Source organism: Castor canadensis, chromosome 1 (genome assembly GCF_047511655.1).
Source record: "Castor canadensis chromosome 1, mCasCan1.hap1v2, whole genome shotgun sequence".
NCBI lineage: Eukaryota > Metazoa > Chordata > Mammalia > Rodentia > Castoridae > Castor > Castor canadensis.
Genome location: NC_133386.1, coordinates 80568250 through 80591774, shown reverse-complemented (window position 1 = coordinate 80591774; position 23525 = coordinate 80568250). Strand labels below are relative to the sequence as shown.

Here is a 23525-nt window from a genome sequence, read left to right as displayed (position 1 = left end):
CTTTGATTTCCTCAGGTGTAATAAATTTGGGAATTGAAACAGAATGCTTCTTATAGAATGGAACAATGTAAACCCTCAATAAATGTTAATCTTATAAATTATATGACCTAATAAGTGTTTTGCCTACAGTTGCTACAGTTGCTTAGGAAACTAAAGCTTGGAAAGGTTAAATAGACTGTCCATCACTACATGAATGTTATGCAACAGAGGTTTTTTTTTTCAACTGAGGTCTAATAGATTCCACAGTAATATCATACTACCTTGAAAGTCTGGCATTTTATCTCTTAGTTATAAGAGAATTGTCACAGATGGCAATATAGTTTAAGTTTGACTGCAAGTAATATAGACAAAAACAACTCTGTTAGTAAATTTTTGCCATAGGAAAAAGCACCCCCAACTGAGTGGTGTGTAGCAATCATGTACTTATTATCATGTACACTGGTCATCTGGGGTAGTCTGAACTAATGCTGAGGATCTGTGTGCCACTTTGAGTAATTTTTGCTTACCTTGCAAGTTGGAAAGTGAGCTTTAAACCCATCTATCTCTACTTCTTCAGGGGTCATGGTTACCAGGCCATGTTTATCTCATGACAAGGTCAGTTACTCAAGAGAATAAGCTCAGTTGCATAATCACATTTCAAGTTTCTGGTTACCTATTGCTTGCTATCATCCAACTGGTCTGTGACAAAGGCAAGAAGTGGGTATACTCCTTTTGTAGGATGGACTCTGAAGATACACAGTAGGGAAGATGCAGGGAGGAGTGAGGAATTGAGGAATTGAAAATACACAATGTCATATAACAGTGGCAAAAGGACGGAGTTTAACCACCATAAACAGGTGTTGGCGAAGATGTAGGGAATAAAGAGCCCTTGTACACTGCTGGTTGGAATGCAAGCCGGTTCAACCACTCTGGAAAACAATATGGAGGCTTCTTAAAAAACTAAACATAGGTCTGCCATATGATCCAGCAATACCACTCCTAGGGATATACCCAAAGGAATGCGACTTAGGTTACTCCAGAGGCACCTGCACACCCATGTTTATTGCAGCACTATTCACAATAGCCAAGTCACAGAAACAGCCAAGATGCCTCACTACTGACGAATGGATTAAGAAAATGTGGTATTAATACACAATGGAATTTTACTCAGCCATAAAGAAGAATGAAATCTTATCATTCGAAAGTAAATGGATGGAATTAGAGAACATCAACTTGAGTGAGGTTAGCCAGGCTCAGAAGACCAAAAATCCTATGTTCTCCCTCATATGGAGACTTTAGATCTAGGACAAATACAGTAATGTTGTTTGACTTGGGTCATATGCTAAGGGGAGAGCACATACAAGAGGAATGGGAATAGGTAAGAAACCCCAAACTAGAAAAAACTTGATGTCCCCACTGCAGAGGAGCTAATACAGCAACGTTAAAATGAGAGACGTCCATATGGGGAGGTGACTGAGAAGTAATGAAGAGGTCAGGTAGAGATGAATCGATTTGGGTTGTAATACACTTGTGCTTGGAAGTAATGCTAGGAATCTCTCTGTATAGCTGTCCTTATCTAAACTAGCAAAATGCTTTGTCTTTCTTATTATTGCTTATGTCTACTCTTAGACAAAATTAGAGAAAAGGGCAGAACAGGTTCTGCCTGGAAGCGAGGGGGGTGGGGGGGGAGATGGAGGGGTGGGGGACGGGGGAAGAAATGGTCCAAATAATATATGTACATGTGAATAAGTAAATAAAGGAAAAAAAAGTACAGAGTTTATTTTACTTTCACATGAAGGTCCAAAGTTATTCCATTCAGGTTGTATGGCCACTCTACAAAATCTTGAAATATCCAGGGTCCTTCTTTTTTCTATCTTTTTGCTCTGCCTAGCTTGGCCTCCATTGATAAGATTAGGAGTCAAACTTTTTTTGTAAAGGGCCAGATGACAAATATTTTAGGTGTTGTGGGCCATATGGTCTCTGTTGCAAATGCTCAATTATGTCAATACAACACAAAAGCAGCCATAAACAGTTAGTAAATGAATGAACATGGCTATAATCCAATAAATTTTATAGACACTGACCTCAAGTCTATATGATTTTCATGGGTCATGAAATATTATTCTTTTAAAATTTTTTCCAGCATCTAAAAAATGTAAAACCCACTGTTTTCCTGTCAGCTGTATAAAACTACTCAGCTGGCTGAATTTATTCCATGCTTGTTGACCTCTGTCGGAAATTATCTGAAGGATCAAATAGTTGTTAAGTTACTCCAACTGCATCAGTCAGCAGGAAGGAGGAAGGAATGAAGAAACAGAGACAAATGCCATATGCTGGATTTTAAATAATGGCTGCTCAAAGCTGCCACCTGGCATTTCAACTTATATTTTATTGCCCAAGTTTAGTCACATGGTCATATCTAGCTGCAAGGGAAGCTGAGATAACCAGTCTTTGTTATTATCAGTCAACTACCTGGCCAAAAATTGGAATTTCTTTCCTTATGTGGAACACTCATAGTCTTTGATGTCCATGTGCAGAGTTTCAGGATGAAGAGGAGGAGAACTGAATTCACTAGTTACATAATTGGATATGATTAATGTGAAACTTTCTGATAATTTAGAGAAACGTTTCTTTGAGAACAGTATAATAGAAACCACTTTGAGAAAGGAAAACAAAAATCAGAAATATGAATCTTCTATAAATTGTAAACTTATAATTAAAGGGAAATTGAAACAAATCATTTAACCCCATTTTTTTTGCTTTCCTCCTGATTCTGTATTAAAATTTCTTCTCTGTGTTGATAAAAAAAACTGTATCTTTGATGTAGTGAAAAAAATCCCTTTAATTAGCAAACTTATTAATCAAATTTGGTAACTATCCAAGCCATATTCTCAAACCTTGACATTCATCTAAGTTTGTGTGGATGTAAAGGTTTACAAAACATGTCAAATAACTATAGTCAATTATAAAGCATGGCTCATGTAGAAAATAATAAGTTTTCATAAAATGCTTCATTAATCATATCAATTATAACTAAAATTTTACTAAAGTAAAAGTGAAATTATCATAAATATGAAAAAGCAAACTAACCAATAATTTATCAATATTCTCTCCTAGCACTAAGTCCTGCTATTTTGCAACACTGAAAACATTTTAGTGTAATTTTGTGAAAGGAGTCATAGCAGAAGCATTTGGTGTCCCATGTTCTGTCACTTTAGCTCAATACAATTTGAGTCCACAGTGTGGTGACCAGTTTGTGTGCACAGGGAGCATCCTTCCTCATAGCTTTCTGTTATTCATCATTCCAGTTTTCTGTTTCAGGACTTCCTCCAAAGCTGTAGACCTCCAGTCACATGCAGGTGCAGCTCATGGTACAAGGGTATTAGCTGGCAAGCTCAAAGGATGGGGAACAGGAAGCAGTGGATAAGTGTTTCATCCTCCTAGTCTTTGGATAAAGTATTCTTGGGGGTTTTCTGTACTCATCATAGAGGTCTGGCAAAGTTTGAATTTCTGCTAATATCAGTGATCCTGGTGATACATTAGTTTCCTCCTTTGTCTCATTCTTCCTGCTTTCTCAGTCCTGCTTCCTGGTAATACTTCCCAAAAAACGACTTGTATTTTAGTTCTTGTCTCAAGTTTTATTTTCAAGAGAACTCAAACTAAGACAATAACTTAGTTTATTATCGACCTTTTGCAGTGATTTAGTGAAAGTGATTCTCATGGTCCTAAACCTAAAAGATAATAACAAATTTGTTTCTTTCAAAATAAGCATCTATTAATATCATTTGCATACTGGCTCTTAAACTAGCACTTATGATATCTGCAGGTCTTATTAAAACACAGATTACTGGGCCCACTCCTAGAGTTATCACTTAGTAGGTGTTGGATAGGGCCTAATAATTTCTAACCAATTTTCAGGTGATATTTTGTTGGTTCAGGGAACACACAAACAGAACCACAGCAATCGAGTGCTTTAATTAAGGCTCCAGCAACAATTAAATAGGAATGTATAGAATTCTTAGGGACATAGGTCTCTAAGCAACCCTTAAGAGAAAGTAATATAAAGAGAAAGATTAAGAAGGGCAGTAGTATTGCCTCCTAATAGTCAGAATAGAGATACAGGATCCAGAAAATTCGAGTGCATCTCAGGCAGGACAATGACCAAAGAAAGCAGCCATTTGTGGAAACTTACAAGGAGCCAAATAGCATCAAAGAGGTCCAGATACAGGGATCACATCTCCAGCCATGGAGGATCAGAAGTCAGGCTAGGAAACCCAATGATGGACAATGCAAGACTGAAATACATGAGGTGTCATTGTCTGCATGACAGCTGCAACCCTAAAAACCAATGAGAAGGATGTGAGGGATCCATATCTAGATGTGGCTATAATTAAATTATCATAGTGGCTTCTATTCTTTCCTCCTTACCTCCTCGGTTCTTCCCTTTTCTCTCTTCCTTCCTTTCTTCATTAAATGTTTGACATAGTACTTGCTATTAAGTCTCCTCTGGATACTTGGAGAGTTCATGTGACCTGGACCACATGTGTGTACTTTCTCACTTATCCCAAAAGTCAGCTCCTTCACTTATGTATTCACAAATTGATATTCACTGAGCACTCTAATGTAACTGCCCTTATTGAGTGCAAATAATGCATAGTCCCAGGGGTGGGGTGAGACTGAGTCTTTTGGGGGATTATATTATCTTCCCAAATTATAGTATGTGAAATAAAAAAAGTTCCTCATTGTGATGAGTCATGATTTATAAGGCATCCCCCAAGATCTTTCCCCATATTGCCTCATAACTATCTTTTAAATAAAGCATTCAACATTGAACTAGTTGCTGTGAGTGTTTTTATTTTCAAACTGAGAAACAATAAGAACTAAGTTGATTAGTAAGTGTTAAGCTATAAAACACAGACTTTCTCATCTCATATATCTTTGGTTTTGAACTGAGCCTGACACTTCCCATGGTATTGGGATGGAACTGAGCCTCCTTGTCTATTTTTATCATTAATTCAAATGCCTGTAATATCTTCTCATAGGGTTTGTTTTAAAAATAAAATGAAGTGATGCATATACAGAGTTTCACAGAGCATTTACAGAATACTCAGATAAACATCACTTCCACAATGGGGTTTTGAATAGTTTAACTTTAGAAATCCAGAACTGGATTCAGTCCCAGTCTTGGCCAGGTTCTGTGTACTGTCGTTCATCCAGAGCACATTTCCTCCATCTTGCAAGATCACTGCCAGTGTTTGAGGACAGGACCTGTGGGAAGACAGAAAGGAAGGGGATGCTGAATGAGAGAAATATCTTCCTGGGTCTTGAGTTTTAAATCAAGGAGTGAAAACTGTTATCCAGAGATTCTCTATGGATCCCTCTGGGCTCCTCTACTGGCAAGTGCAGCTGGTAAATTGAGTAACCAGCATCTGCAGATTGTCATGGACCAAATCAGTAGATCAGGAGAGGAAAATGGCATTTGTTTAGCAAGCAACAGTGTCTGCCACAGATACTGAAATAAAAATAGATTTTTTTTCCTTTTAGATTTTATGAGGGAGATTTTCAAATTAAGGTGTTGAAAGTGCTTCTCTCTCTGTTCCTCATCTATTTAAAGGCTCCTATACATGCATAATCTTTGTGGTAAAGGCAACACTCAAAGGACTTATTATGCACGTAACATTTAGGAAATTAAGTACAAACATTCAGTTTCTAATAGGGACTCTGTTAAGATGAAGTGTACCAAAAGCTTTTTTCCTTCTCTCGTTTTACTCCATTGATAGTAGTTTATGGTTTACTTTTCATTAGTGCAAACTTATAATTCAGTAAGCAGTCAGGAAGCACTTCTGTACAAGTCATGGTGCCAGGCAAGTGGGGGAGACTCAGAGGAAAAAGAAGACAGTGTTATTCCCTCAAGAAGTTTACTGAGTAGTGGAAATGAGGAGCAAAGTGAGAAGTCAGGTAATATGCAAAAGAAGAATGAGGAAGTGTGAGAAGTAAATCAAACAAAGATTCAAATCTTGGTCCAAAAATCTTCCTTGGTCCTAAAATGCAAGTGTTTAGTCCAAGGAAGATGATAGTGGCAATGACCTATACACTCCTCCCTCAATTCTATTCCCAGGAATCAACCCAGTTTCTCAGACAATTGGGGTAGACAAAAGGGCAACACAAGAATGATCATGCCATTGAAACATCTTATAATCTAAGAAATATACAGGTAAACTTTCAAGATATAGGTCTACTATGCTTTGCATAACTGGAAGATAGGGAAGTTATTTTATTTACCTTCCTAGGTTTTGTTCTTGCACATAGCAGGGGCTATTTATCGAACGACAAATATAAAAGATCAGTACAAGAATGTATCTGATTCCATGGTCATAGGATCAGATCTAGTTTTTTAAATAGTCCTCATATTATAGAGGTTATGTTTCTAGGAGAGCCCTGTGGCATTTGAAATTAGAAGAAGAAAAATATGAGAGGAATTTAAAAAAAAATGGAGGCTAGTAACTGAGCGGTCAAGACAATTGAAAATAATCTTTAAAATGAAAGATTCAAAATGACAAATGCCTCTTGATTTTTAAAATCTAGACCTTCTGGTCCTCGTCTCAGTCTACCATGTTGCATGGTGGTTACTATGCATTGAATCTCCTTTTAAGCCATGTTAATTAAAGTTATTCTTGCTGCCAACTGAATCTGCAGCTGACACAGAGCTCTGGGGATGTTGTGGATTCTGCGAGTGAATGAAATAACATTCATACCTTTGGAAACATTTTTTTGGAAAGGAGATAGATGGTAAATTACATTCTGGATAGAAATAGTTTAATTAGCTTTAAAATTTTTATTTTTCTATTTTTTATTTTTTTTAACTTTTAAAAAATTTAATTTAATTTTTTTATCTTATTTCTTTTATTCATATGTGCATACAATGTTTGGGTCATTTCTCCCCCCTTCCCCCTGCCCTCTTCCTTCCCGTCTCCTCCCCTACCCCCTCGCTACCAGGCAGAATCTATTTTGCCCTTATCTCTAATTATGTTGAAGAGAGAGTATAAGCAATAATAGGAAGAACCAAGGGTTTTTGCTAGTTAAGATAAGGATAGCTATACAGGGAGTTTACTCGCATTGCTTTCCTGTACATGTGTGTTACCTTCTAAATTAATTCTTCTTGAACTAACCTTTTCTCTAGTTCCTGGTCCCCTTCTCCTATTGGCCTCTGTCACTTTAAAGTCTCTGCATTAGTTCCTTTGTATTGAGGACATCAAATGCTATCTTGTTTTTTCTTTTTTTTTGGGTTTCTTGCCTATCATAATACCTCCCTTGTGTGCTCTCACCTCATCATATCATCAAGTCCAATCCCCTTGTTGTGTTTGCCCTTGATCTAAAGTCCACATATGAGGGAGAACATATGATTTTTGGTCTTCTGGGCCTTGCTAACCTCTCTCAGGATGATGTTCTCCAGTTCCATCCATTTACCAGCGAATGATAACATTTCATTCTTCTTCATGGCTGCATAAAAGTCCATTGTGTATAAATACCAAATTTTCTTAATCCATTCATGGATAGTGGGGCATCTTGGGTGTTACCATAACTTGGCTATTGTGAATAGTACTGCAATAAACATGGGTGTGCAGGTGCCTCTGGAGTAACCTGTGTCACAGTCTTTTGGGTATATCCCCAAGAGTGGTATTGCTGGATCAAATGGCAGATCTATGTTTAGTTTTTTAAGAAGTCTCCAAATTTTTTTCCAGAGTGGTTGTACTAGTTTGCATTCCCACCAGCAGTGTATAAGGATTCCTTTTTACCCACATTCTTGCCAACACCTTTTGTTGGTGGTGTTTCTAATGTATTCTAACAGGGGTGAGGTGGAATCTTAGTGTGGTTTTAATTTGCATTTCCTTTATTGCTAGAGATGGTGAGCATTTTTTCATGTGTTTTGTGGGCATTTGAATTTCTTCTTTTGAGAAAGTTCTGTTTAGTTCACTTGCCCATTTCTTTATTGATTCATTAATTTTGGGAGAGTTTCGTTTTTTGAGTTCCCTGTATATTCTGGGTATCAGTCCTTTGATGTGTAGCTGGCAAATATTTTCTCCCACTCTGTGGGTGGTCTCTTCAGTTTAAAGACATTTCTTTTGTTGAGCAGAAGCTTTTTAGTTTTATAAAGTCCCATTTGTCTATGCTTTCTCTTAGTTGCAGAGCTGCTGGGGTTCCATTGAGAAAGTCCTTGCCTATACCTGTTAGTTCCAAAGTATTTCCCACTCTTTCCTGTACCAGCTTTAGAGTTTGGGGTCTGATATTAAGGTCCTAGATTCATTTTGAGTTAATATTGGTATAGGGTGATATACATGGATCTAGTTTCAGTTTTTTGCAGACTGCTAACCAGTTTTCCCAGCAGTTTTTGTTGAAGAGGCTGTCTTTTCTCCATCATATATTTTTAGCACCTTTGTCAAAGACAAGTTGGTTATAGTTTTGTGGCTTCATATCTGTGTCCTGTATTCTGTTCCACTGGTCTTCATGTCTGTTTTTGTGCCAGTATCATGCTGGTTTTATTGCTATTGCTTTGTAATATAGTTTGAAGTCAGGTATTGTGATACCTCCAGTGTTGCTCTTTTTAGAGTATTGCCTTGGCTATTGCTGGTTTCTTGTGTTTCCAAATAAATTTAATGGTAGATTTTTCAATCTCTTTGATGAATGTCATTGGGATTTTGATGGGAATTGTATTAAACATATAGATTGCTTTTTGGAGTATAGACATTTTTACTATGTTGATTTTACCAATCCATGAGTATGGGAGATCTCTCCACTTTCTATAGTTTTCCTCAATCTCTTTCTTCAGGAGTTTATAGCTTTCCTTGTAGAGGTCATTCACACCATTTGTTAAGTTTACTCGTAAGTTTTTGATTTTTTTAAGGCTATTATAAATGGTATTGATTTCATATATTCTTTCTCAGTTTGTTCATTATTAGTGTATAGAAATGCTAATGATTTTTCTATGTTGATTTTATATCCTGCTACCTTGCTATAGCTGTTGATGGTGTCTAGAAGCTTTTGAGTAGAGTTTTTTGGTCTTTAAGGTATGGGATCATATCGTCTACAAATAGGGATATTTTGACAGTTTCTTTACCTATTTGTATTCCTTTTGTTCCCTCTTCTTGCCTAATTGCTCTTCTAGGAATTCCAGTACTAAGTTGAATAGGAGTAGGGACAGTGGTAATCCTTGCCTCATTTCTGATTTTAGAGGGAATGGTTTCAGTTTTTCTCCATTAAGTATAATGCTGGCTGTAGGTTTGACATATATAGCTTTTATAATGTTGAGGTACTTTCCTTCTATTCCTAGTTTTCTTAGAGCTTTTATCATGAAATGGTGTTGGATCTTATAAAAGACTTTTCTGCATATATTGAGATGATCAAGTGTTTTTTGACTTTGCTTCTGTTAATGTGGTGTATTATATTGATTTTCATATGTTGAACCACCCTGCATTCCTGGGATGAAGCGCACTAGGTTGTGGTGAATGATCTTTTTGATGTGTTGTTGAATTTGGTTTGCCATTATTTTATTGAGGATTTTTGCATCAATGTTCATTAAGGAAATTTGCCTATAGTTCTCCTTTTTGGAGGTGTCTTTGCCTTGTTTGGGGATAAATGTAATACTGGTTTCATAAAATGTGTTAGGCAGTTTTCCTTCCCTTCCTATTTTGTGGAACAGTTTAAGGAAGGTTGGTATCAGTTCTTCTTTAAAGGTCTGATAGAATTCAGCAGAGAGTCCATCAGGTCCTGGACTTTACTTTTTGGGGAGACTCTTGATTGCTGCTTCAATTTCATTTTGTATTATAGATCTATTTTGGTGATTAATGTCCTCTTGGTTCAGTTTTGGATGATCATAAGTACCTAGAAATCTGTCCATTTCTTTAGATTTTCAAATTTATTTGAATATCAGTTCTCAAAGTAGTCTCTGATGATTTCCTAAACTTCGATGGTGTTTATTGTTATCTCCCTTTTTGCATTCCTGATATTACTAATTTGGGTTTTTTCTCTCCTCATTTTAGTCAGGTTTGCCAGGAGTCTATTGATCTTGTTTAATTTTTCAAAGAATCAACTTTTTCTTCAATTCTTTGTATGGTTTTTTTGGTTTCTATTTCATTGATTTCAGCTCTTTATGTTTATTATTTCTCTCCTTCTATTTGTTTTGGGATTTGCTTGTTTTTGTTTTTCTAAGAGTTTGAGATATATCATTAGGTCATTGATTTGAGATCTTTCAGTCTTTTTAATATATACACTCATGGCTATAAACTTTCCTCTCAGGACTGCCTTTGCTGTGTCCCGTAGGTTCCAGTAGGTTGTGTTTTCATTTTCATTGACTTCTAGGAACCTTTTAATTTCCTCTTTTATTTTATCAATGACCCATTGTTCATTAAGCAATGAGTTGTTCAGTTTCCAGCTGTTTGCATGTTTTTTGTCTTTATTTTTGTTGTTGAGTTCTAGTTTTAATGTATTGTGATCAGTTAGAATGCATGGTATAATTTCTACTTTCTTGTATTTGCTGAGACTTGCTTTGTGCCCTAGGATATGATGTATTTTGCAGAAGGTTCCATGTGCTGCTGAGCAAAATGTATATTGTGTAAAAGTTGGATGAAATGTTCTGTAGACATCAACTGGTCCATTTGATCTATGGTATGTTTTAGATCTAGGATTTGTTTATTGATTTTTTGTTTGGATGACCTATCTATTCATGATAATGGGGTGTTAAAATCTCCCATGACCACTGTGTTGGAGTTAATGTTTGCTTTTAGGTCCTTCAGGGTATGTGTGATGAAATTGGGTACATTGTCCTGGGTGCATATAGGTCGATAATTGTTATTTCCTTTTGGTCTATTTCCCCTTTTATTACTATGGAATGTCCTTCTTTATCTCATTTGACCAATGTAAGTTTGAAGTCTACTTTGTCAGAAATAAGTTTTGCTATTCCTGCCTGTTTTCGGGTGCCACTGGCTTGGTAAATCTTCTTCCAGCCTTTCATCCTAAGCCTATGCTTATTTCTATCGATAAGATGGGTCTTCTGTAAGCAACAAATTGTTGGATCTTCCTTTTTAATCCAGTTTGTCAAATGGTGCCTTTTGATGGGGGAGTTAAGTCTGTTACATTAATTGTTAGTACTGCTAGGTATGTGGTGATTCCTGTCATTTAGTTGTCTTAGTTGTTTGAGGGTTTGATTGTGTGTAGCTAAATTGATGTTACTCTTTACTTTCTTTTTCTTTTCCTGTAGTTTGGTGCTGCCTGCCCTTTCATGGTTATGTTGGGTTTCACTTTCTGTGTGCAGAATCCCTTGAAGAATCTTTTGCAGTGGTGGCTTTGTGGTCACATATTGTTTTAGTTTCTGCTTACATTGGAAGACTTTTATTGCTCCATCTATTTTGAATGATAGTTTTGCTGGGTAGAGTACCCTAGGGTTGAAGTTATTTTCATTCAGTGCTCAGAAGACCTCACTCCAAGCTCTTCTTTCTTTTAATGTTTCTGTTGAGAAGTCTGCTGTGACTTTGGTGGGTTTACCTTTGCATGTTTTTTGTTTTTTCTCTCTTACAGCCTTCAATATTCTTTCTCTAGTTTCTGTACTTGTTGTTTGAATAATATGTCGTGGGGTAGTTCTGTTTTGGTCAGGTCTGTTGGGTGTTCTGGAGGCTTCCTATACTTGTATGGGCATAGTTTTCTCTAGATTTGGGAAACTTTCTGTTATTATTTTGTTGAATATATTACACATTCCTTTTGTTTGCACCTCTTCTCCTTCTTCAATGCCCATGATTCTCGGGTTTAGTCTGTTGATGTAGTCAGTAAGTTCTTGCATTTTCTTTTCACAGATCTTGTGCTGTTTAACTCATAATTCATTTATCTCTTTACTTATCATGTTCTTTGTTTCACTTTGGTGTTTCCACAGTGCTTCTACAGTTTGTTTGTTCTTGTGCTTTCTCAAATTCTCTACTTTTGTTGTCTAGGAATTTCTTGAGTGTCTCCTGCACATTTTGGTTGACCATATCCAGTATCATCTCTATAAAATTCTCATTGATTAATTGCAGGATTTCTTCTTTCAGAGTGTTCTTGTGGTCTTTGTTGGGTTCTTTGGCATAGTTTATCTTCATTTTGTTGGAGTCTGTATCTGGGCATCTGTTTTCTTCATTTCCCTCTGGTTCCTGTACTAATTTATTATTGGGGGGAAATGGTTTCCCTCTTTTTTCCATCTTCCCATCATTGCCCTTGCTATTGTTACTATCCCTGTACTGTGTGCAATTCAATATTGTCTATCTCATAATAGTAACAATGGTGATATCTAGAATGGAAGGGTGAAAAGGAGAAGGAAAGCAAAGAAGGCAACAAAAAGAGAAAGAAACAAAACAAACAAAACAAAAAACAGAGCCAAAGAAATAAACAGGGAGAGATAGTGTACTTATCAGCAGTGAACTAAACAGGCATTAGAAAGACAGAGACAGGATAAAAGAAAATAATAATAATAAAATAAATAAATAAATAAATAAAATTTCCCAAGTTCATATGCAATAGTTTCAGTCTTAATAGGTTTGATGCTAGTCCTGAGCATCCAGTCCTGTGTTGGTGTCTGAGTAGTAGTTCTGTCATTGTCTCATCAAGGGGGAAAAAAAATGGAATGTGGACACAGCTTTGTGAATGTCTATCTGAGGCTGTAGCTCACCTGCCACCTACTCTCAGCCAGCTGTTGCTGTAGGCTTTGTTTATTGCAGATCTCAGGAATGGGCTTTACACTCACCTAGCCCCACAGGCTTTGTTTATTTAGAGTTCTCCTAGATGGATGCCTCTTTTGTTTTCTCCAGAATATAGCCCTACCCACTTGTTGCAATTGTAGTCCTTTTTTATTTAGAGTTTGCATGGGGAGGTGACCCTCCCCCCATCTCTGGTGGAGCATGCCACACTTTAGCCACTGTTTTATGCCTTTCCCCTCTCCATGCACACTGGGAGAGGTGTTACAGCTCCTGCCTTCTCCAGCTGGCTTCTTTATTTATAGTTAGAGTGGGGAGTGCCCCTCCTCCACTTTCAGAGCTCATGGCACCCTGCCCTCTTTGTTATGTGTCTTTTTTTTTTTTCAGCTGCTTGTTTATTATTCGGTTTTTTTTTTCTGGGTAGGGGTCAGTCTGTCCAGGGGGCTATGCTGATTTGTCCCAGGGTTGTCTGTAGGAGTACCACATGCCACTTAGCTCACCTGGTGGTGTTCTTCTACCAAGCAGGTTAGGAACTGGCATCTGGTGGTGCAGGAACCCTCCTGGTTTTTCTGTTTAACGTGGTGGGGAGATGCTATGAGTGGGCTGGGGGTGTGAAGGTGTCAGAGTTTTGCCTCTTCTTAGTGGTTTTTCCTGCCAGGTGTATTTCCAGCGTTTCTCCAAGAGTTTACTTTAGGAAGCACTCTTTCTGCTTCCTCCTTCTAGTCACCATCTTGGAATCTCCTCAAATTTTTATTTTTAAGAGGGCTTCTATTTAAAGTTGAATCATCAATTTAATACACAGCATTTATGAAAAATAAACATCTTTTTTTAAAGCTGTGAAACATTCATTTACAAGCTTTTTCCTATGCTACAATTGAGGAGTAGATCTAAATCCCCTTTATTTTTGGAAGATTTGAGCACCAGTGGCCAAACATAGTTTCATGTCTTTGAGTTTTTAATATTTGCTTATGAATTTGAACTCTCTGGCACTTTCAAATGAGATGCACAGTTAGTTTCAAGGTTTATAGGAAAGTACTAGATTTTCATCATAGTTTTTTTTTGGTGAGATTTTTCAGTTTGTTCCTGTGCCATTAACAATGTGGTGCCCGGTTCTCATAGTAGCGGAACATTGGTTTCTTTTCCTAGAATCTAGGTTACTTTCTCATAACTAAGACCATCTGTGGGACATCAGCTGCCTAGTTCATGTGGGGCTACTTCAAGCCTAATACGGTTCCTCATTAGTCTTTTCTCAATCAAAGAAGAAACTTCGTAGGGAATGAACATGACCAGAGCTTCTTTGGTAGGTTCACATAAAGTCACTGGCATGGAGTGGTGTTCAGTACATAGTTCCCTACCAGGAAACATGGCCAAAGGGGAATTCGAATTCAACTCCCTAGGATAAGTTCAGAATTAATGCATTTTTAAATGGAAAAAATTATCTGAAACATTTGTTTAATTGTCTAAGTTTTCTAGGCATTAACATGCTTTTCTCACCAAATCCATCACTAGGACCTTTCAAAATGAATCAAATCATTCTCATAAATACTCCTTGAAATTCATATGGGCTTAATAAATAATGGAAAAATTCACTTTTAAGTTTTGCCAAATTCCAAATATTGTTAAAAAAATCATTTACTTTTTATGAACACAAAATAATCAAGATATATCCACATGTAAGAAACTAAAAACATGATATAAATGTGTAATGACTACATTTAGAGATTATACTAATTATTTGTATGTAGTCTATTCATAGCTCTTGTTTATACATCAAAGACAGTTTTCTGTGAAATATGATTCACATATCTTGAATTTCTTTTTTTTTCTTGTGTACAGTAGGCATAAAAATATTTGTTTCTGGTATGTGTCATTGCCTTGTACTTTAAAAAACTGTTTTCAGATGTCGGTTGGTGTAATGTGATAACTTACCATAAGGATTTCATGAAACGTTTTTAGTTTTTTCATAAGACCCATGCAGATTTATAAAATAAATATTTGTTGAAAATACCACCCTCTGCACAGGGCTGAATGGTTAGGACAAAAGAAAGAGAAAGATATTCTTAATTAATGTGTTACCTCTCCTGAAGATGCTGGAATTCAATGAAAGAAAATAATCCTAGTTTGAGAGTATTTTTCATGATGACATGGTCCAACCATTGTTTATTGCATAAATCCTACACAAGCTATCTTGAAAGCAATCTTCCAGACTTTATATGAATACCACAGAAACAAATAATGTATTTCACATTTCAGACAGCTAAAATTTTATAAAATTCATTCATACAGTGTGAATCAAAAAACTGCCTCTCCGACTCATTCTACTCTTTCAACTCATATTTTTCTAAATTCTGTAGAATGAGGTTTCTTGATCACATAGAAGTTCTTCAAATGCATTGATGAAACTATTATATTTAGTAACTATGTATTTTTGTATATATACTTAGATATATATACTTGTATACATACTTAGCTTTTTTGAGATAAGGTTTTATTATGTAGTCCTGGACTGGCCTCAAACTCACAATCCTACTGCCTCAGCTTCCTGAGTGTTGAGATCATAGGTGAGCATCACCATACTCAGCAAAATGATCATATTTTTAATGGCTTTAAAAATAATATTCTTGTTCTGAACAGAATGGCGGCGACTGAAGACTCATTTGCGACTGGCAGCCCGGCTGCGGTGCGGCTGCCGCGGTCGCCGCCGCTCAAGGTGCTGGCAGAGCAGCTGCGGCGCGACGCGGAGGGTGGCCCGGGCGCGGGGCGGCTGTCGCGGGCGGCGGCAGGCCGTGGACCGCTGGAGCTGGCAGCTGTATGGATGCAGGGCACCGTGGTGGCGGCGAGGCTCGACTGCGGGACCGAGCGGGGCCTTCTCGGTGCGCGGCCTGGAGTGGGTGCCGCGTGGGCGGCCCTGCCTCGTCCCAGGCAAGTATGTCACGGTAATGGGGGTGGTGCATGCCTGCAGCCCCCAGCCGTGCCTCCAGGCCGTGAAGCTGACGGGTCTGTCAGATAACCCGGTCCACCAGAGGATGTGGCAGCTGGAGTGGAGGATTCGCACAGGAATATATCCTAGGTGGTGTCGGCGCCGTCCTGGAATGATACGTGTTCTCCTCACAAGTGATTTTGCCCACGTCACTCAAGGTCCACTTCTCGAAGGGCCCTGGGACAATGGCTTTGGTGGACCCAGGGTCGGGTGCAGGACTTTCAAACGCTAGGCTCCTTCAGTTAACGCCGCCCCTGGCTTCGTGTTCCCTGCTACAAAGCAGATGCTGGGGGCTTTCCCCCCCCCTTTTCATGCATGTTCATTCCTGTCTCTAAGCAAACAGAAGTCATACGCTGCATTTTCCAGGTTTGCGATGGTTCTTTCTCCCTTACCCCTGCGCCCTGTTCCACCGTGCACATTTCGAATCTGTCTCTCCCCACGTGATTAAAGTGCGGTTATGGCACAAAGAAACTGGGTAAAAAGGAATCCTTGTCTCCCCATGTTCCCCACGACCAACCTCCATACCCAGGACCAGCTCTTTACATGTGGAAATGAAGCTGCGTCCTTCCTGCACTCGGGGATGCTGAGCCATTTTCAGAATTTCTCCTAGAAATTAAAAAACCAACTTTGAGAAGGACTTTCAGACATTAACTAAACTACACCACAACTTTTGGCGAGACACAGCAAGGGACCAGCCTGCTGGCTTCAAGTCCTACAGACCTTTGCATGAAATGACATTGTCTTGAACGTCCCTGATATCTGCTGACTTGTCTTTAGACTGTAAATGCCAAGGCAGTCACATTTTATTCCAGTATGGCTGGAGGGCTGGGCCTGGATTATTGATGTGCCACAACTAAATTTCTACACAGTGTATCCTCCCTTCTGGGTTTGTCCTATTACTAACATCTTATTTGTTTGTTTTGAGCCATGTCTCAAAACAACAGCCTTGGCTATTGTACAGCCCAGGCTGGCCTCCAGTGCAGTGATCTTCCTGCCTCTGCCTCCCATTTGCTGGAATTATAGGCATGTACTGCCACACCCAGCTATTACTAACATCTTTAATTGGTGTGACACATCACAATTATGAGCAGACTATTACATTGAATGTGGCTTTGATATTCTATCAACTGAAGTCCATAGTTCACGTTCGGGTTCACTCTCTCGTACATTCTATGGTTTTACCAATGCGGTCCACCATTGCAGTGTCAGACAACAGTCCCACAGCCCTAAAAGTCCTCTCCCCCCCCTCCCGAATGCTGGTGACCCCTGCCCTGACATTTTTACTGTCGCTGTAGTTTAGCCTTTCCTGGATCGTCACAGAGTTGGGTCATACAGGACAGAGCTTAGACAGCCTGGTTGCTTTCACTTACTGTGCACTTCAGGGTCCTCCATGCCTTTTTGTTGATCTGTTTTGTTCTTGGTGGTACTGAAGCTTGAACTCGGGGCTTCACGCTTGCTGGACAGATGTTCTACTCCGTGCTGCTGCTGAGTAGTGCTTTTTTTTGAAGATGGGCCTGTTTTGCACAGCCCACCTATGAAAGGACTTCTTGTCTGATACTAGTCTCTGACAGTCAGAAGCAGCCCCGCACAGGTTTTGTGTGGACGGGAGTTTTCAGCTTCTCGGGGGTGCATGCCTAAGAGTACAATCACTGCTGTAAGAAGCCATCGGGTTCTCTTCCTGAGTGGTGATCCGTCTGCATTCCTACCAGCAAGGAGTCGCTCTCAAGAGTTTCCTGTAAAGTTAGGGCTAATTGAAAAGTGAATGGATGGGTAGCGGTTCAGGGTGGGGGTGGGGGGAGGCGGCCCAAACAATGTATACACATGTAAATAAATGTAAAAACAGTAAAATAAATTAAAAAAAAATAATAAAAATAATATTTTTAATTCATCTTTAGAATTGAATATATTGCCCTATTTCTGTACTTTTGCCATCTCTTCCTTCACTGTCTTTCCTTTCATTCTCCCTTCTTCTTTTCATTTCTACCAAGTTTTCATGGTAGATGGAGGTGGACATGGTCCTTCTTTTATAAGTAATGCTGTTGCTTTAATAGTGTTGTGAGGCCTCAGAAAGTGAGGATAATCCAGGCAAAGTTTCACAAAGGGGTTGGCACCAAGTTGTGGAGACTGAATGGTAGAAATCTTGAGAAATGGGAATGTCATTGTAAGTAGAGTGAACAGCATATGGAGGACCCTGGGAAGGCTTCTATTCCTCAAAGGACTTCATTTACATTTTGTTTTGCTTCCAGGTTACCTTCTCTATATTGTTTCCAATCTGCTTTTGATGTACAGATTAAAAGGTGAAAACAGTGTATACACATGTATGTGAATGCAAACTGTTCCAGAAATCAAGGGGGATGGGCAAGAGCAGTGGAGGGGGAAATTCAAGTAAGATATATTTGATACATTGTAAAAATCTTTGTAAATGCTATAAGGTACTTCTGCCTAGGAAAACAAAAGAAAATATAATAAGAACAAAATATTAAAATTTATTTCCAGATCTGCTTGTGAGGTTTTTCTTTTTTCTTGAAAGTACTGGGGTTTGAACTTAAGGCCTGTGCTTGCCAGGCAGGCACTCTACCACTTGAGCCACACCCTAAGCCCTCCAGACATATTTGAAAGAAAGAATAACATTGTACTGAGTGGGTGCAATAATCACGACTTCAAGTATTAAAATTAGACATAAATGTAGAAATTCCCAGTGAATGTTGTGTGGTTGTTATTGAAATGTCATTCTAAATTACTCCATCTATATGAAGATTAAAGGATGCATTTTCCCCATGATTTCCTCATACTGAAAATCATTTCTTAGGTGCATTTCACATTTTCATGGCCAAAGTTTTTAAATCTTTTCTCAATACTCTGATTATCTTATTTAATCTGCTTTTATAGACTAAGCACATATGACCATTCAATGGAATCAGTACTTTTAGAAAAAAACTCAAATCAACTCATTCATTTGACAATTTTTTTAATAAAATTCCACATTTTTATAATATTCAGAAGCAAAATTCAGAGTGAAAATATATTCTCTGTTAAGCAGAGAATTAATTTTCTGTTAAGCGTTTCTTGCGATTTTTTAAAAAAGATATATAACTGTTTCTCATTATGCAAGCACATGAACCTGTATATTCTCAGTTTCTGAGCCCAGGTCTAATCTTATCCCAATCTCATTTTATTTTTTGGTGGTACTGGGGTTTGATTTCAAGGTTTTGAGCTTGCAAGGCAGGCACTCTACCACATGAGTCACTCTTCTATCCCTTTTTATTCTGATTATTTTGGAGATGGGATCTCGCTTTTTGCCCATGCTGGTGTGGACTATAATCTCCTGTTTTATGCTTGCCGCCACAGCTAGGATGACAGGTATGCCACTGCACACAGCTATTCATTGAGTCCTGTGAATGATTTCTTCAGGCTGACCTCAAACTGCAATCCTCCTGATCTCATTCTCTCAATTAGTTAGGGTTACAGGCCTGAGCCACTAATGCTTGGCTCCCAATTTTATTTGTGAAGTAACTTTTAATATTTAATTCATTGTACATGTAGCTTTGCACATAGTAAAAGTTAAAATTCTGTGTATTATTAAAAATAATCTAATGTTTTTAATGATTCTAGCATGAGTTTATCATTGGGTAACAGATGTCTTAGGTTTGGAAGTTAGTTCATTATTTATGTTGTTGAATAGTCTCTATTATAGGTTCCCTATAAACATTTGACATTACCAAATTCAATAGCTCTTATTATAAATCCAAGCAATAAAGTAAAACAAATATACATTATGATAATACAACTCCATCAAGCACATATAGAATTTTGAATTATGATTACCATAATTACATAATTACATTGTGAACATGAATATAACTGTACTTGTTTAGTTTTTTGTCACTGGGCCAAAATATCTGAGAAAAGAACTTAAAGAAGGAAGGACTTAATGCATCTACAGCCAATTAATCTTCAAGAAAGAGCCCAAAAGACAGCCTCTTCAACAAATGTTGCTGGGAAAACTGGATATCCACATGTAGAAGACTGAAATTAGATCCCTGTCTTTCACCCTGTACCAAAATTAACTCAAAGTGGTTCAAAGACCTCAATAAAAAGCCTGAAACTTTGAAACAACTCCAGGAAGTACTAGGACATACACTGGAACATACAAGTATAGGGAACGACTTCCTAAGTAGAACTCAAAAGGCTTAGCATCTAAGAGAAAGAATGAACAAATGGGACTGCATCAAAATAAAGAGCTTCTGCACAGCAAAAGAAACAGGCACCACATTCAAGAGACAGCCCACAGAATGGGAGAAAATCTTCACCAGCTACTCCTATAAGGGACTAATATCCAGAATCTGCAGGGAACTGAAAAAACTCAACCGCCAAAGGATAAACATCTCGATGGAGAAATGGGCACATGAATTAAATAGGGAATTTTCAAAGGAGGAGGTATAAATGGCCAGTAACATGAAGAAGTGTTCAACTTCCATGGCTATAAAAGAGATGCAAATCAAAACAAAACTCAGATTTCATCTCACCCCAGTTAGAATGGCTGTATTCAAGGGCAATAACAACAAATGCCAGTGAGAATGTGGTGAAACAGGAACACTTATACCCTGTTGGTGAGAATGCAAATTAGTACAACCAGTATGGAAAGCAGTGTGAAGATTCCTCAAAAAGACTAGTCATAGGACACATATATTGTCCAATGATACTGCTCCTGGGCATCTACCCAAAGGAATATAAATTAGCATATAATAGAGACAGCTGTACACTGATGTTCTTCACAGTACTATTCACAATAGCCAAGCTTTGGAAGCAACCCAGGTGCCCTACAACTGATGAATGGTCCAAGAAAATGTAGTATATATAAACAATGGAGTTTTATTCAGCCATAAGGAAAAATGACATGTGGTTTGAAGGTAAATGGATGCAAGTGGAGGACATTATGTTAAGTGAAGTAAGCCAGGATCAGAAAGACAAAGGTCACATCTTTTCTCTCATACATGGAAGATAGAGCTAAAAGAAACATATACACAAAAGCAAACATGATTATAAACAAACTCAGATGTAGAACATGTTTGTGATGGTAGAACTACTCTATGGAACTCAGAGAAAGAGGGAAAGGAAAAGAGAATGATAGAGCATCACTAATATTGTAAAATGTGATATCTGTAAAGGTAGAGGAAAGAAGGATGTGTATTGAAAGCTGTTGAATAGTGGGGGGTGGGAGATAAAGGGGTAAGAGAGACGAAGGGAAGGGGTTGAACAGATCGAAGTAAAGTATACCCACAGTGGTGATACATTGAGAAACCCCTTTGAACATCAAGTTAAATATTAAGAATGAAAGACAGAATTGTAAAATAAGTACAGTGTGTATGGAGGTATTACTAGTGGGAGGAGAGAGGGTGAATGAAGGAGATTTAAGGTGAGGGTATTTGGTTGATGGTCTTCATACATCTATAAAAATAGAACAAAGAAACCTCTTGCAATTGCTTTAAGTGGGTGGAGAGGAGGTTGAGTGGGAGATAAGATGGGGACGATGTAACTAATGTGCAATATAGACCTAACTGGATTTGTCACTATGAATTCCCCCCATGTACAGTGAATATATCCTAATAAAAATTTTTTAAAAAGGAAGGAAGGGTTTATTTCGGCTTATGGTTTCAGAGGTCTCTGTCCATGACTGACTGGCTCCCTTGTTCTTAAGTGTGTGGCTAGGCAGAAACGTCATGGTGAAGGGCATGGTTAAGGAAAGCTGTTCACCAAGTGGCTGTTAGGAAGCAGAGACAAGAAGGGATCAGGGACCAGATACATCCTTCATAGTTATACCCCCAGTGATCTATTTCCTGCAACAGGTTCCACATCCTAATAGCCAGTTCACTATGAAATTAGTAATGGATGAATCCATTGGTGAAGTCATGATCTAATCTCATAGTGCCACCAGTTAGGGATCAAGCCTTCGGAACATGAACGTTTGGGGGAATATGTCATATTCAAACCACCATAACAACATATTATAGTTTTATACAGAATGATCTTCTAAAAGATAAAAAAGTTATACTTTTAGAAAAATATTCAAGTAGTTGTACCAGTAGTTTTTCTATAAATTATCTCAAATTTAGTTTACAATCAAGATTTCATAGTGTTACAAGTCCAAAATCAGCACATAGAACTTGATGTGTCTATTTTCAAATGAGCCTTAAGTCTCTCCACTAAAATGTGAATTAAAATGTGGGAGGAAATCCCTTTTAGATTTAACAGATGATCAGAAAACTACTGCTTGCCAAAATTCACACATTTAAGGTACATGCAGTCCTCTGTGCCACTTAGTACCACTAATTCACTGCCTTGCTTAGGAAAGGGCTTCTGAAGGGGTCATTGTGTTCTTTGGATAGCTTCTCCCAGTGCATTAGACAAGTCTCAAAGTGGAAATGTATTTACATCCAGTTCCCCTGTGGCAAACACAAAACTCTATCCAGAGTTGTCTTGACACAAGTGTTTACAAAATTTGAGGGTTTTATGTTGTCAGTTGTAAGGTTTTTAAAGCTGAAGCTATGTGGTCAATTTGCTAAATTTCCAATAAAGTTTCTTCTGTTCTAAGCAAGTTTCACAACTGTCTCTGAGTTCCATATTAGTTTTCTTCCTGGTACCTTCCCTCAAATGTGGCAAGACTGAGGATGTTGTGTCTCTCCAGAATGCTAAGAAAAAATTAGAGTTTTTGTTCAACTTAACAGTGAATTTAGAAAGTGATTCAAAAGTGGTGTCCTCTCATCTCGCTCCAGTCCTCTTGGTATGACAGCTATGATGCATGATACATGTACATTTATACGATCTGCAGCCTGGGGCTTAAAGAGTGCTTCTTGGTGGTGATCTGATTTATCTGTACACCATGCTTCAGTTGAAATGTCTGGTATATTAAATTTACTTATGTTATCTTTTTGTACTTTTGCTAACATGCATATTCTATGAAAATTTTTTTTGAACTTAGAAAATCTTCATATTACCCCTTACATTGAATAAAGGATTATGAAGATTCCTTGGTGAAATTTCTTTTCTAAGGGAAGAAATTTCTTGTCCTTTTACCTATTGAGGTTGAAAGAACAGCCGTTCATGACTTGCTTAAGAGAAATCAGCTGAACAGAATATATCAACTTTATTTTGTGGGCCCTGATTCTTTTTCTCTTAGCATTCCTGGTTTCATTTTGTTATGTGTATGATCAAGAGTCAAATTATTCTTCCTTGTTTCACTGTCTTCAGGTAGGAGAACATAGTCATAAGTGTTTTCTTGACTGTATGGAATTCACAAGGTTGAACTGTGATTATAGGCTTATCAGTAATAGTTTGTTGAAGTGACAGCTATTCCTGTTGCTCAAGTACTTTCTGCTGATACTTCTCAGTCTTTTCCTGTAACTCTCTGACTACAGAATCTTTGTCCATACATCCTGTTAGAAGGCTTCATGTACATGATTGAGTTGCTTGCCAATGTTTTTATCCATTCTTCTTTTTTCTGTACCATCTCTATAAAGGATGAAGTAAATAACAGGCCCAATGCCTGTGCCCCATTGTGGTCAGTGTTGGCTTTTTCTCTTTCCATTTCCTATACCCATTCTCTATATGACTCTTTGGAGACTTACCCGACTTCTCACTGACAAAGCTGTGATGACACCCATAGGAAAGCAGAGAACTGAACTAAGCAAAAACAATTCAGTCTGCCAAGCTCTCTAACATCTCAGATCACTGGGGCCTTAGTTACCTTCAAATACATGAGGTAGCTTTTAGGGAATATTCTGGTTGTGGTTCCATCTAACTCACATGACACTCACAGCCTTCTCTTCAGATACTCAAGACTGCTCTATCTTTAT

The 23525-nt window shown here is 38.0% G+C and overlaps 2 pseudogenes; one reads left to right on the top strand and one right to left on the bottom strand.

Annotated features, from left to right (window-relative positions):
- Positions 1-15238: 15238 nt before the first annotated feature.
- LOC109676097 (recQ-mediated genome instability protein 2 pseudogene) lies at positions 15239-15905 on the top strand (annotated as a pseudogene).
- Positions 15906-21862: 5957 nt separating this feature from the next.
- On the bottom strand, positions 21863-23159 carry LOC109676096 (TRAF family member-associated NF-kappa-B activator-like; annotated as a pseudogene).
- Positions 23160-23525: the final 366 nt, after the last annotated feature.